The following is a 13,141-nucleotide window of genomic DNA, read 5'->3' as shown; positions in this document are numbered from 1 at the left end:
AAGAGAGTCATTGAGCCCTTGGTGATCACTCTGCTCCTCTTGCTGCTACAAACATCCATAGGATGTTGTCAGGTTATGTTGTCAGATTTGTTGTCAGGTTACGTTGGTCCAATCAATGCAGTCAGCATGCTGCAGCACATAGGGCACCAGACTGCAGATCTGGATTCTGATTCCAACTCTGTGACTGACTTACTAAGTGACCTTGAGCAAGTCACCTTCCTTCTCTGTGCCTCTGTTTCTCTGTTACTGAAATGGAGATTAGGCTTATCCACTGATGTTTGTAAAGCACTTTGTAATTGCGGATGAAAATTGCTAGAGAAGTGTTGTTACTAATACTAGCCTCCTCCTAACCATTAGTTTTAGATATGTCTGAGCATCTGAGTAAAATGATCACATGGGAGATGAAATACAGTATGGCTAAGGAAACTACTGGGAAGAGGAGAATAGATTTGCCACATGAATGCTGCTCTCCTCTCAGATCCTCTGCTGAAATCTACTAGAAGCTAATATTCCAGTTTCTTTTCATTGTCTTTTTTGCCATCCTTTGTTATGGGAAATCTAATTTAAATTATAAGATCCTTGATATATGGATTTGTAATGCTATCAGTCTCTAAAGTACCATGATCACCTGCAGTTCTGTATAAATAAAATTCATTTACTAACATACTGTGAAATATTATCACAGTAAATTAAAATTAAATTATAATAAATAATTGAACAAAGTACTTTCTATAATGTCTGAATTTTGTATTGGAAAAATTTTCTTACCCATTGATTTGAAAAAAAATATTGTTTATCTATAATGGGATTCCAAAATATTGTTTGTTTTGTTTTTGATATAAAAATATGAAATAGCTGCTCTTTTTTGTACTGTAGGAACCTTTTACAGAATTTTTGAAATAGCAATCCAAGTTGTAACTAGCAGCCAACCCTTAACAAAACTGAATCTCAGTCTACAATGAAAAAGAACTTTCCTTTCCAGAGACTGACTTCCCTCACAAAATTCACCACCTCAGGTTTCTCCTGATAAGTCTATGTAAAAAGATGGTGCTAACAGCATGCCCTGAAGGTATGTAATCTATGCTTATTTCACCTGCCAAATTTCAGTTAGGGCAGGGAACACCAGCACTTTCCTCCCAATGCATGCGTTTTGTGGCCGGTGCACCTACTGGCCATATTCTTGTCACTAAGTGGCCTACTCACAAAATGCCTCTTCTCCTTCATGCCCTCCTGGATGCTTTGTGGTGCATAATGTTGTAATCCTATGTAATGCAGAGAAGTATTACAAATCTGTATTTTGAAATGCTATATGAATGAATAGTTGGAATTATTTTGCTATGTTTTCTGATAAACTATTGATGGTATTAAACCACATAATATGAGCAGATTAAAACCCTTGCAAGGTTTATTTTAGTTTTATGATACTCTGTAGCTAATTACTAAAATCCGTTAACACATTTCATTCCTGAAGCTGCAGGAGAAGTTTTTTATATACTCTGTATGCTGTATGTTTTGTGAAATGTATTCCACTTCTAGAAATGCTAGATTATAAATATAATTTACATTTTCATCCTAGAGAAAAAGATTTTGCTTTATATTTCTAGTTTTCAAATATTTAATCGTCCTTGACATATTTCCATATCTGCCAGGAGAGGAACTCTGAAATAATGGCAAGATCACTTTTGAAAGGTGTATCTGTGATCATGTTTGGAGGTCCAAGTAGGCTACAACATTTGCAGGATACAGTATTCATATGCCTTTGTAGTTGTTCATCTGATCAGCTACTATTTAGACAGCATTTCCCTGAAAAGTAAAAATTTCCGAAGATAATTACTTGGTCTTCATTAAGAAGGATCTACATGTTTCATTTGAAGATGTGGTTCATTTAAAAAAAACATAACATCCCTATGAGTTATCATGCTGATATCTTACTGCAGCATATTAGAACATAATATGGTTACAACAGAAACAATACTTATAACATGTGAAGGCCATCACAAACATTGGAGCTACTGAATTGTAACCCTTCTTAATACAGTTGTCACAGATCAAAACTTGCTAGTTTTGTGTACAATAAGTAATTATATCTTACTGTTTGTGGTATTCTGTAAATTTTAGATCGAGGCAAATTCTTTATCTGATTTGAGAAGAGTTTAATCTAGTTAATTGACACAATGCTCAGCACTGATCTACACTGATGGTTAAACTGTGTTGAGGATTATGTCAGCTAACATTGCTGTTCACAAGTGTGTTCAGCCACAGGTAGAATTTTGCCACGTAGGACTAGTCCACAGAGGTTTCACTTTCCCTGTCTTGTTTACAGCCATTGATTGTCATTATTTAATCATGATGCCAGGTTCCTGTACAGAGTTTGACAATCCATTAGTGCGGTAGACATATCTTTTTTGTAAACTTACGCCAAGTCTCAAATAAGCTTGAAGCCCCAGACTGATGTTCACTTCAAACACACACACACAAAAGTACTATCATGTAGTTAATTAACAATACAAGTGCATTACTGTGCTACTCTACTTTCTGCTTTCACACTGACACTCGCATCCCTGAAAAAAACTGTCTTACTGAAGGGCAAAGTTCTACCTCTGAGATCTTATCTTGTTTCTCTTTTTTGTTTTGTTTTTCTTTTGTGATAATCATGCAACAAATCTTATTCTCAGAGGAAAACAACATGCAAAATTACTGCTAAATCTAGTCTTCTGTTTTCAGAGCCAGTGGTCAGTTTACCAGCATCTCAGTGGAGGTGACAGAGAGAGAGAGAGAGTTAAAAACAAAACCCACTCTGCCTTTTAGTTCAAACAGACTCTCCTACTTGTTAAAGTCTCAGATGATGTGCCAACAATAAAGTTGTATTTTTAGCAGGTATTTTAAAGACACAATAAGAACATCCAGTACCTGTATTAATGAAAAGCAATGTAAAGAGAGGACACTTGACTGTAGTATTTATGTATGTGTCTGTCCCCCAGCTGCATTGAATATTTTATTCCATTTAGATGAGTTTTCAGTATCTTTGTAAATACTCTGTAGTCGTTCAGGGGGTTCTGTATGCTCTACCTACATTATTTGCTTTAGAGAAAGTTCTAATTTGTTTTCCATACAATTCATTTACAGATTGAGTGCTAAAATTGAGTGACGTTGTGACTTTCATATTCAAAGCACGTCAGATACATGCTCAAATATAATTAATTAATCCTCCTAATGTGAGGTAGGTACAGACGCTCCCCAGGTTATCCGCAAGACCCGATTTACTCAAATTCGCACTTACGGAAAAAGTTCCATAAGCCAGAAATAGGATTTTTGAGTTGCAGAAATTTTTCATAACGTACGGGTATACATTTCCAACTTACGCAAAATTCAAGTTACGCAAGGCTTTCTGGAATGGAATGATTGCATAAGTCAGGGGGCATCTGTGTTATCATCTGTATTTAGCAACAGGGAATCTGAGGCAAAGAGGGTAAGATACTTTGCCAGGTCTGTATCATAAGTTTAGAATTTAGGAATTCCTGCTTCCAAGTCTTATATTCAGACCACCATGAGTCTGTTTCTCACTTCCTGTCCTGTTTGTTTCTTTGCACCCAAACCCAAGGTCTTCTGTTTACCAACATGTGACTGAAAATGTATAAAATTTATAAAATCTCCTTAGCATTCTTCTAAGAACATCCTTCATGAATGTACAGTGAGCTGTAAATGGCAGACAACCTGTTTGATGGAGAGAATTTATTTATGCAAAGTCTTCTAGAGAAAGTAACTGCTTTGGTAAAATTTTGTGTGATAAAGACAACCTCAAGTCTCAGTTCATGTGAGTTTCGTTACTGTTTGCTAATCATTTCTAGATTTAAACTGTAGCAGCGAATCTAGGGTCAGATTGTCATCCCTGACTCCACTAGATTTGTGCTGCCTTAGCAATGCAATGCAAACAGTAAACTGACCTGAAGGCAGGGGTGGCTCTACCAATTTTGCCACCCCAAGCAGTCGCCACCGAATTGCTGCCCTGAGACACAGACTGCCATCCCATTCTGAATGTTGCTCCAAGCACCTGCTTGGAAAGCTGATGCCTGGAGCTGGCGCTGCCTGAAGGGGCAGCTGAGGATTCCCTGCCAGGATACTTCAGGAAATGTAGAGCTGGCAAAACTAGCTGTATGCCACCCGCTCTTCCTCCTGCTCCCTACACAGGTGAAGCAGAGAAGTGGTGTGGCAAAGTACTCAACATTTCCTTGGGCTTGTCAAGGTTCCTTCCCCACTCTGAACTCTAGGGTACAGATGTGGGGACCTGCATGAAAAAAACCCCTATGCTTATTTCTACCAGCTTAGGTTAAAACTTCCCCAAGGTACAAACTATTTTACCTTTTGTCCCTGGACCTTATTGCTGCCACCACCAAGCGTCTAACAAAAATAACAGGGAAAGAGCCCGCTTGGAAACGTCTTTCCCCCCCAAATCCCCAAAAGCCCTACATCCCCTTTCCTGGGGAAGGCTTGATAAAAATCCTCACCAATTTGCATAGGTGAACACAGACCCAAACCCTTGGATCTTCAGAACAATGAAAAAGCAATCAGGTTTTTAAAAGAAGAATTTTAATTGCCGAAAAAGTAAAAAAATCACCTCTGTAAAATCAGGATTGTAAATACCTTACAGGGTAGTCAGATTAAAAACATAGAGAATCCTTCTAGGCAAAACCTTAAGTTACAAAAAGACACAAAACCAGGAATATTCATTCCATTCAGCACAACTTATTTTATCAGCCATGTAAACAAAACAGAATCTAACTAGATTGCTTATTAACTCTTTACAGGAGTTCTGACCTGCATTCCTGCTCTGGTCCCGGCAAAAAACAACACAGACAGAGAGAACCCTTTGTTTCCCACCCCCCTCCAGCTTTGAAAGTATCTTGTCTCCTCATTGGTCATTTTGGTCAGGTGCCAGCAAGGTTGTCTTAGCTTCTTAACCCTTTACAGGTGAAAGGGTTTTTCCTCTGGCTAGGAGGGATTTAAAGGTGTTTACCCGTCCCTTTATATTTATGACAGGGCTACTCTAAATTAGCCCCAAGGCAGCCCAGAATCAGGGGAATGCAAAAGGTGACTTAGAGCCACCTTCCTCCCCCCTGCCCTCACTTTCTCTTCAGATGTAATGAATTTACACTCCTTTGGCCTCTAACATCTATCTGTAGAGACACTGCCAGTATGTAATGGCTCTGACCTGGGCTAGTCTCAGGATTAGGGCCCTGATTCAGCAAAGCGCCTAAGCCCATGCTTAAATCCAGTTGTAGTCCATGGAATTTGAGCATATGTTTGAGTACTTTGCTGAACTGGGGCCTAAATCAGTATCGTAGCTGTCTGGAGAATGACAATTCCATTTTGAGGTTTTAAAATTGTTTTTGTTCCATATTGGATTGAATGGAATAATTTAGTTTGATAGTATTTATTTTCCGTAAACCCATACTGCTTGGCATTCATTGTATTACCTACCTTTAATTCTATATTAATTGAGTCCCATATCAGCTGTTCCATTATTTTGCTCAGGATTGACATTAGGCTGCCAGACCTATAATTACCCAGGTCATGTTGTTAACTCCTTTTAAATATTGGCACAACAGTAGCGTTCTTCCAGTTTTCTAGAACCTCTCTGGTGTTCCAGGAGTTATTGAAAATCAGCATTAATGGTCTAGAGAGCCATTTGGCCACCTTTTAAAAAATTCTTGGGTGCAAATGATGTGGACCTGCTGATTTAAAAGTGTCAAGTTTTACAAGCTGCTGTTTAACATCCTCTTGTGTTACTGTTGGAAGTGAAAGGGTTTCATTATCATATGACAAGACAACATCATTTGTTTTTTTTTCACAAATATGGAATAGAAATATTTATTTGACATTTCTACCTTTTCTGCATTGTAATTGACAATTCTACTATTTCTATCTAGTAATAAACCAACAACATTGTCAGGATTATTTTTGTTCCTCATATACTTAAAAAATCCACCAGAGTCAGGGACAATAGGATTTCTCCTTGAGTACTTTTGCCTCCCTTATCAATTTTCTGTAATTCTGAGCTTCTGATTTATATTCATTATTATCAACCTCCCCTTTCTTCCATTTGGCCTTTTTTCTGTTTTCAATCAAAAGTTAAGATAATTTCTGACTAAAAACTGGTCTCTTCTCATAAGAACATAATATAAGAACGGCCATACTGGGTCAGACCAAAGGTCCATCTAGCCCAGTATCCTGTCTTCCATACAGTAGCCAATGCCAGGTGCCCCAGAGGGAATGAACAGAACAGGTAATCATCAAGTGATCCGTCCCTTGTCTCCCATTGCCAGCTTCTGGCAGAGGCCTTTTTGATCCTGCCTTGGAGTAAAACCACAAATATTTCTCAATCTGAAATTTTTGTGCAGTTGATTAATTTTTATTTGACAATATGCAGAACATTTTCATTTCTACATATTAGAGAGCAAAGTCATCCATTTCTTGGAAATGATAGCAAAAAGTGAAATAGGTTGTAATGAAATTTAATTTGTGGATTTTTTAGCAATTTTTTTTTAAATTATCTATTACTGTTTTTCATTACAGTGAAAAGTTCAGAGTCTGCAAGGTGCTGCACACTTGCTGAGGGTCTTCCACTCCAAGCTGGGAGCACCAAGCACCACTCTGGGAGCACTCAGAGCCTTGCAGAATTAGGCCCAAAATGATGAACTGTAGCTATTTGGGAGAAGATATATTGTCATCTTCAAATAGGATTGTTCAGCTTTCTGTGAGGAAAATTACTATAATGTATAATGTACTATCTATATTCTATAAGATACAAACAAAATTATTTTAAACATTATACAGACTCTGTTGTTTTATGAGAAAGCGCTATTATAACTATTATATTTTGCAAACGGGCCACTTTAGTTTAATGGATGTGCCATCAGGAAAATAGTTTTCATAACAACATCCATTACTTTTTTTGGTGTCATTTGTAATTTGTACCACAAAAGTCCATGCTGTTAAACTACATGTTGCAGTGCTGTAGGGTTACATATCTTAAGTTTTATAAGAGTGGAATGTGGCAACCCATATTCAGAATCATATTTTATATTTTAGAGGACTAGGACTTACTAATGAAATGACAAGAATTGTGAATGTACTATCACTTTTACTGTAGTCAATATTTTTTACCCACCACAACTCTGAAAACATTTTTCACTGCCAATAACATAACTCTGTCATTAATATTTTAAATCTGTATTTAAAGCAAAAAAAAAAAAAAATCATAAGGAGAGCACTAGCATCCCCAGAGGACATTGCTTGTAAAAATGCTCTGTCTTTTGTAAGTACCTGTTACCCATTCTTGGAACCAGCCAAGAAATAACCACAAACAAAAGTCAAACTAGAGCAGCACTGAGGGTTGATTTTATTGGCATTCCTTACTTGCAAAATTATACTCACACACCCAACACAATTCATGCTGGCAGGCTACAGGCACAGATGTTGATTTCAGTTTTGCAGGTGGCTGAGGCTGGCCAGGCGACAGCTGCCTGGAGATTGGACATGAGGTGACGAGAGTCCCCAAAGTCCCTTTCGATCTGCAGGAGAGCTCTGTTGCTCCCAGTCCTGTCCCAAGTTTAGTGCGCTGTTACATTTCCTTGTTGGTAACCACCTGGCTGTCCGTCTTGAGATTTATGCTTTCACCAAAATAATATCATGGTTCCATAAAAAGTGATATTTGCTTCTTTGTTTTGTCATTGGCTGTTACTCTCACTCTCTCACTCATTGCTTACATTAATTGATTCCGTATTCATAAGCATGAATACAATTGGTAATATAGAGCAATGCAGCTTTAAGCAAGCATCTAACATCGTTGGGAACCTTCCACTGCTTGTGGCTTTGTAACAGCATCACAGGAAATTGTGCAGATTGCACTCGAAAGACCAATTATGGGGGTGCGGGTCGTCTGGCTACAGTACCTAACACTATACCTAACACTGTATTTTTATGTATAACTCATTCATGTATAACAAATTTTATATGCACGTTTTATAGTCTGTGAAATCTTTTTTATAGTTCCTTGTTGTCAATCCTGTAATAAAATTAGTGGCAGCTTTGTTTGTCTACCATCTATTTTCAAGGATTTATGTGAATTTTGGTTAAAAAGTTTGAAACTCACTTTAATAGGAGTGATTTTAATTATTTGTAATCTTCTTATTTGTAGTTTCTGATGTATATTTACTCTCATTTACCAAACAACAAAGTAAAATTGTTAAATGCAGTTGGTAGCAGGTTGAAGTAGCTGCTCTTTGATCTGGTGAATATAATAGTAGAAATAAAGGAAATGTGGTCAGAATTTTAACAACTCGCTTACATAGAGTAGTTTTTTTTTTCATAATACATTTCAGATTTAACTGCTGATCTGAGGGCTTGAATCACAGTCATTAAAACCAGTCAAAAGACACTCATTGATGTCGATGGGCTTTGATCAAGCACTGGATTGGATTCCAGTTTAACTGTAAGAGACTACAAGATACAGTACATTTTAATGGATGTCTAAGCAGTACCATTTTATGAAGATCTCAAAGAATTTTTTCTCTTTCTGAGTGAAAGCATAAACAGTAGGTAGTAGTTGTTTTAGATACCTCTGTTTTCCTGTGGTGAAAACTGTGTGTGTGGTTCTCCCAGGAGAATGTATCAAGCTATAATCAAAGGTTGATCTTCCTGCTATATGGGGTTGTGTGGAGACCCTTTCTGTGACTTGTTGGAAGCACATGGTACCTGCTGTTCTTGCCACTCTGACCATGTCTCACTGCATGTCCAGATGTGAGACTTGAGTGGCATGAAGGCCTTGTATTTCAACTGTTTTATAATAATCCTAAATACTGAAAAAAAGAATGCTGGAATTCATCCCAGTTTGATGGAGTTCATAGTTCATATCAAGGTTTACATGGATGCAAAATTTCATGGCAGTAATCTGATTTTCTATTTCGTTCCTTTAACAAAAATTTGAAAAGAGTTTTCCTATGTTTGTTACGGCCTTATTCATCAATATGTATGTGATATTAGAGTGATAAGATTGTGTAAAAACACCAACAACAAACCCTGAAGTTCCAACAGGAGGCTTTGTCAGGGCTGTTCTCTGGGTTGCCCATTAAGTAGTAAATACTTCCTCCAAGATTTTTTGAAAATGGGTACTTCATGTTAGTCCCCTGAGGTCCGTATTTACTTACCTAAATAAATGGCCTGATTGTCAAAGGTGCTGAGGACTGTAATTTCAACAGGAACAGCAAGCTGCTCAGCACTAGTTCATAGCATAGGATAGCATAGCATATCAGGGTTGGAAGGGACCTCAGAAGGTCATCTAGTCCAACCCCCTGCTCAAAGCAGGACCAATCCCCAATTTTTGCCCCGATCCCTAAATGGCCCCCTCAAGGATTGAACTCACAATCCTGGGTTTAGCAGGCCAAGGCTCAAACCACTGAGCTATCCCTCCACCCCAAAGGACACGCAGAAGGATGCCAAAGTGATAGACTTTTATAATCTTGGGAAATAGCTCATTGCCTGACCAGGGACTTGAACCCTGGACCCTCAGATTAAAAGTCTGATGCTCTACCAACTGAGCTAGCAAGGCTCAGTTGGAATTTTTCATATGAAAAGTGTTTTTGCTGTAATAGGCTTTTTGCAACAATGAAACTTTTCATGAAAAAATGTTGACAAAAAATTTCCACAACATTTGTTGTTTAAACTTTATGGACACTTTCAGCAAAATCATTTTTGAGACTATTAGCAAAAATTTTATTCTTCAAAAACCTGGTTTTCATTGAGAGCAGTGTTTTTTGGTAAATGAACAATGTAAGTAGTGATTTTAATCAAAAATTTCAATTAAAATATCACCAAAAATGTAAAATTATTCCATTGTGATCCCTGTGAAAAAGGAAACAACTTTGAAATTTCATTTTCCCCCACAAAATTATTTTTCTATTTTCCACCACTCTACTCAATAGATGTGAAAATTAGGCCACATATTTAGGTGCATAAATGTACATTTAGGACCTGACGTTATGCACTCATTTATTTTTTAAAAAAAATTGGCCTATTTAGTTAGTAACTATGGTGCCTGCTGTTTAATAAGGCTCAAGATTGGGCCGAAAGAAATGTGACGAGGTTTAAGAAGGACAAGTGCAGAGTCCTGCACTTAGGACCGAAGAATCGCATGCACCGCTACAGACTAGGGACCGAATGGCTAGGCAGCAGTTCTGCAGAAAAGGACCTATGGGTTACAGTGGACGAGAAGCTTGAATATGAGTCAACAGGGTGCCCTTGTTGCCAAGAAGGCTAACAGCATTTTGGGCTGTATAAGTAGGAGCATTGCCAGCAGATTGAGGGACATGATCTTTCCCCTCTATTCGACATTGGTGAGGCCTCATCTGGAGTACTGTGTCCAGTTTTGGGCCCAACACTACAAGAAGGATGTGGAAAAATTGGAAAGAGTCCAGCGGAGGGCAACAAAAATGATTAGGAGGCTGAAACACATGACTTATGAGGAGAGGCTGAGGGAACTGGGATTGTTTAGTCTGCAGAAGAAGAGAAGAATGAGAGGGGATTTGATAGCTGCTTTCAACTATCTGAAAGGGCGTTCCAAAGAGGATGGCTCTAGTCTGTTCTCAGTGGTAGCAGATGACAAAACAAGGAGTAATGGTCTCAAGTTGCAGTGGGGGAGGTTTGGGTTGGATATTAGGAAAAACTTTTTCACTAAGAGGGTGGTGAAGCACTGGAATGCGTTACATAGGGAGGTGGTGGAATCTCCTTCCTTAGAGGTTTTTAAGGTCAGGCTTGATAAAGGCCTGGTGGGATGATTTAGTTGAGGATTGGTCCTGCTTTGAGCCAGGGTTTGGGCTAGATGACCTCCTGAGGTCCCTTCCAACCCTGATATTCTGTGATTCTATGAAGTCACTACTGGGACTCAGTTTTGTACTATAATTTAAGATGGGTGCTGTGTTATGCAATTCATAAGGGTCAAATGGTGCAACCCAACTATTATTCATCCCATAAACAAAAAACAAGTTAATGGACTTATAAAAAAGGATTTGGGGAAAGGAATTATTTTCTCTGTTCCAGTAGCTGGGCATGGAGCAGAAGTGAAGTTATTGTACTTCACTATACTATACCAGTACTATAACCAATGAGCCGCTGCACATTGACTTTCCAAGGCAGGTATTTCAGGCTTCTAGATCTGTATAATGGCTGATCTCCTGGCCTCTAAATAGCCTACCCTCACAACATCATGCCATACTATGGGGATGGCCTTCTGTGGACTGCTGTCCCCTCCCAATACAGAACAAGAGGTTCCTGTGCATTTAGGATTTTCTGTGTCTACCTGGGCAAGGTGGGATGTGTCCCTAAAAGTAAATGGACCAGTTGTATTGTTTACTGGTCCTTTATAATGCTTTTATACCAATATAAATACTAATCAGCTTTTAACTTGAATGTGTTATATCTGATTTCAAAATAAATATTTATTCAATCTGTAAATTATATATAATGGGCCTGAATCTCAGTGGAGTAAATGTGCTTCAGAAGAGTTATGCTGATTTACAGCAATGGAAGATCTGACTCACTGTATTTGTTTCTCATATGCTTTGCATAGTGCACACTCCTCTTGTCTATGTAGAGTGGGTCTGAAGACGCATTCTTTCTATTTATATCACACACCTATCCATCTCTCAACACACTTATAAATAAATAAATAATCAGCCAGGTCGTTAACATGAGAATAATTTATCAGTTTATGTAAAAATAATAAACTGCCTTTTCTCTCAAATATTGTCAGGTATCATATCTATGATGATAGATTTAAAAAAAGATGATGTCTTTCACATGACTAACAGTGCACTTCCCCAGCACTCACTGCTAATTCTCCGAATGTGACACTTCAAAGTTTTGGCATCTGTCTGACTCTAGAAGTTCCATGCTTTATGGTCAGCATTACTTCAATGGAGTTAAAGCAGTAAATGTGTGTTCTTTAGTTTCTGCAACGAGTAGAATGTTCACTAAATATACTTGCATCAAGATGCAGGATTAATAGTAAACTGTTGAAACAAGATAGAAAAATATTCATGTTACACTCAAATCAGAGACATGTTAGTTCAAAATAATTCTCAGTCTCTTAGAAGGGAAAATAATGTTTGCTGCTTGCAGTCCAAGAAGGCAGAAGTGTGCCTGAAGCTTGTACTGGAAATGTGATCTCAGTGGGTAAAGGGGAGGGATCAGAGCCAGTCAAAGATCTTGTACATCAGTAAGCAGATGAGAGTGGAACTGGTTGAGCTTCCTTACCTTTATCTGACTTGTTGGGGAGGGGTTGGAATCTGTCAGTTTCTCTCTGCCCAGACAGACTAAATGGGAGCAGACTGTCAGGGAAATGAGGTGGAAAGTGATCATAGATTTTGGTTCTTGCCAGCAGAAATGACCTCTGAATAATAAGTCTTCTCCTATGAAATGCAGTAGAAGCTGCAGTTTCTTTTGGTAGGCTATGTGCTTTTATTCAGATTATCAGTACATTAGCAATTAAAACACCTGATTATTGTTTTACCATTGTAAATTACTTTTGTAAAACAATTCTTTCAACTAATAACAATATACAGAAATTGAACACTATTTTGACATGATGACCCTAAAATACTATAAGCAGCCCTCTTTCATGTGTTGGATATGCCTAATCTCATGCACGTAAACTTGGAATAGTTGGTAATTGCGACAGCTGCATGACAAACCATGGAGTCAAGCAATGTAGGTGTTGCAACTGCTTAAGCTGTATGGGCAGCTAACACTCAGATGGTTCATCCATGAACAGAACACCTGTGAGGTCATAACAAATTAATGAAGCTTTACTCTGTGTCTGCTAGAAATAAAGTTGATTAGGAATGTATTTTAGCAAGACTTACATTAAACACCTTTGAGATTGATCCCTGGCAAAATAGTGGAACAGATGTTACAGTCCTCGATTAATAAAAAAATTAAAGGAGGGTAAAACCCATCAACATGCATTTATGAAAAATAGATCCTGTCAAACTACCTTGTATGTTTTTCGATGAGATTACAAGTTTGGTGGAGAAATGTAATAGTGTTGATGTAATAGACTTCTTTATGGCATTTGGCTGGGTACCAC

General features: G+C 38.0%; 1 protein-coding gene and 1 non-coding gene across 5 annotated transcripts in view; one reads left to right on the top strand and one right to left on the bottom strand.

Moving 5' to 3' along the window:
* The window catches only part of DOCK1 (dedicator of cytokinesis 1), a 550,235-nt gene that overhangs the window by 284,663 nt on the left and 252,431 nt on the right, over positions 1-13,141 (top strand). The gene's annotated exons all lie outside the window — the stretch shown is intronic.
* Positions 9,535-9,607, bottom strand: TRNAK-UUU (transfer RNA lysine (anticodon UUU)). The gene has a single exon. It is a non-coding gene; the product is annotated as a tRNA-Lys (tRNA).

The sequence above is a fragment of the Lepidochelys kempii genome, chromosome 7 (genome assembly GCF_965140265.1).
Source record: "Lepidochelys kempii isolate rLepKem1 chromosome 7, rLepKem1.hap2, whole genome shotgun sequence".
Taxonomy (NCBI): Eukaryota; Metazoa; Chordata; order Testudines; family Cheloniidae; genus Lepidochelys; species Lepidochelys kempii.
This window is presented reverse-complemented; position numbering and strand designations above follow the sequence as displayed.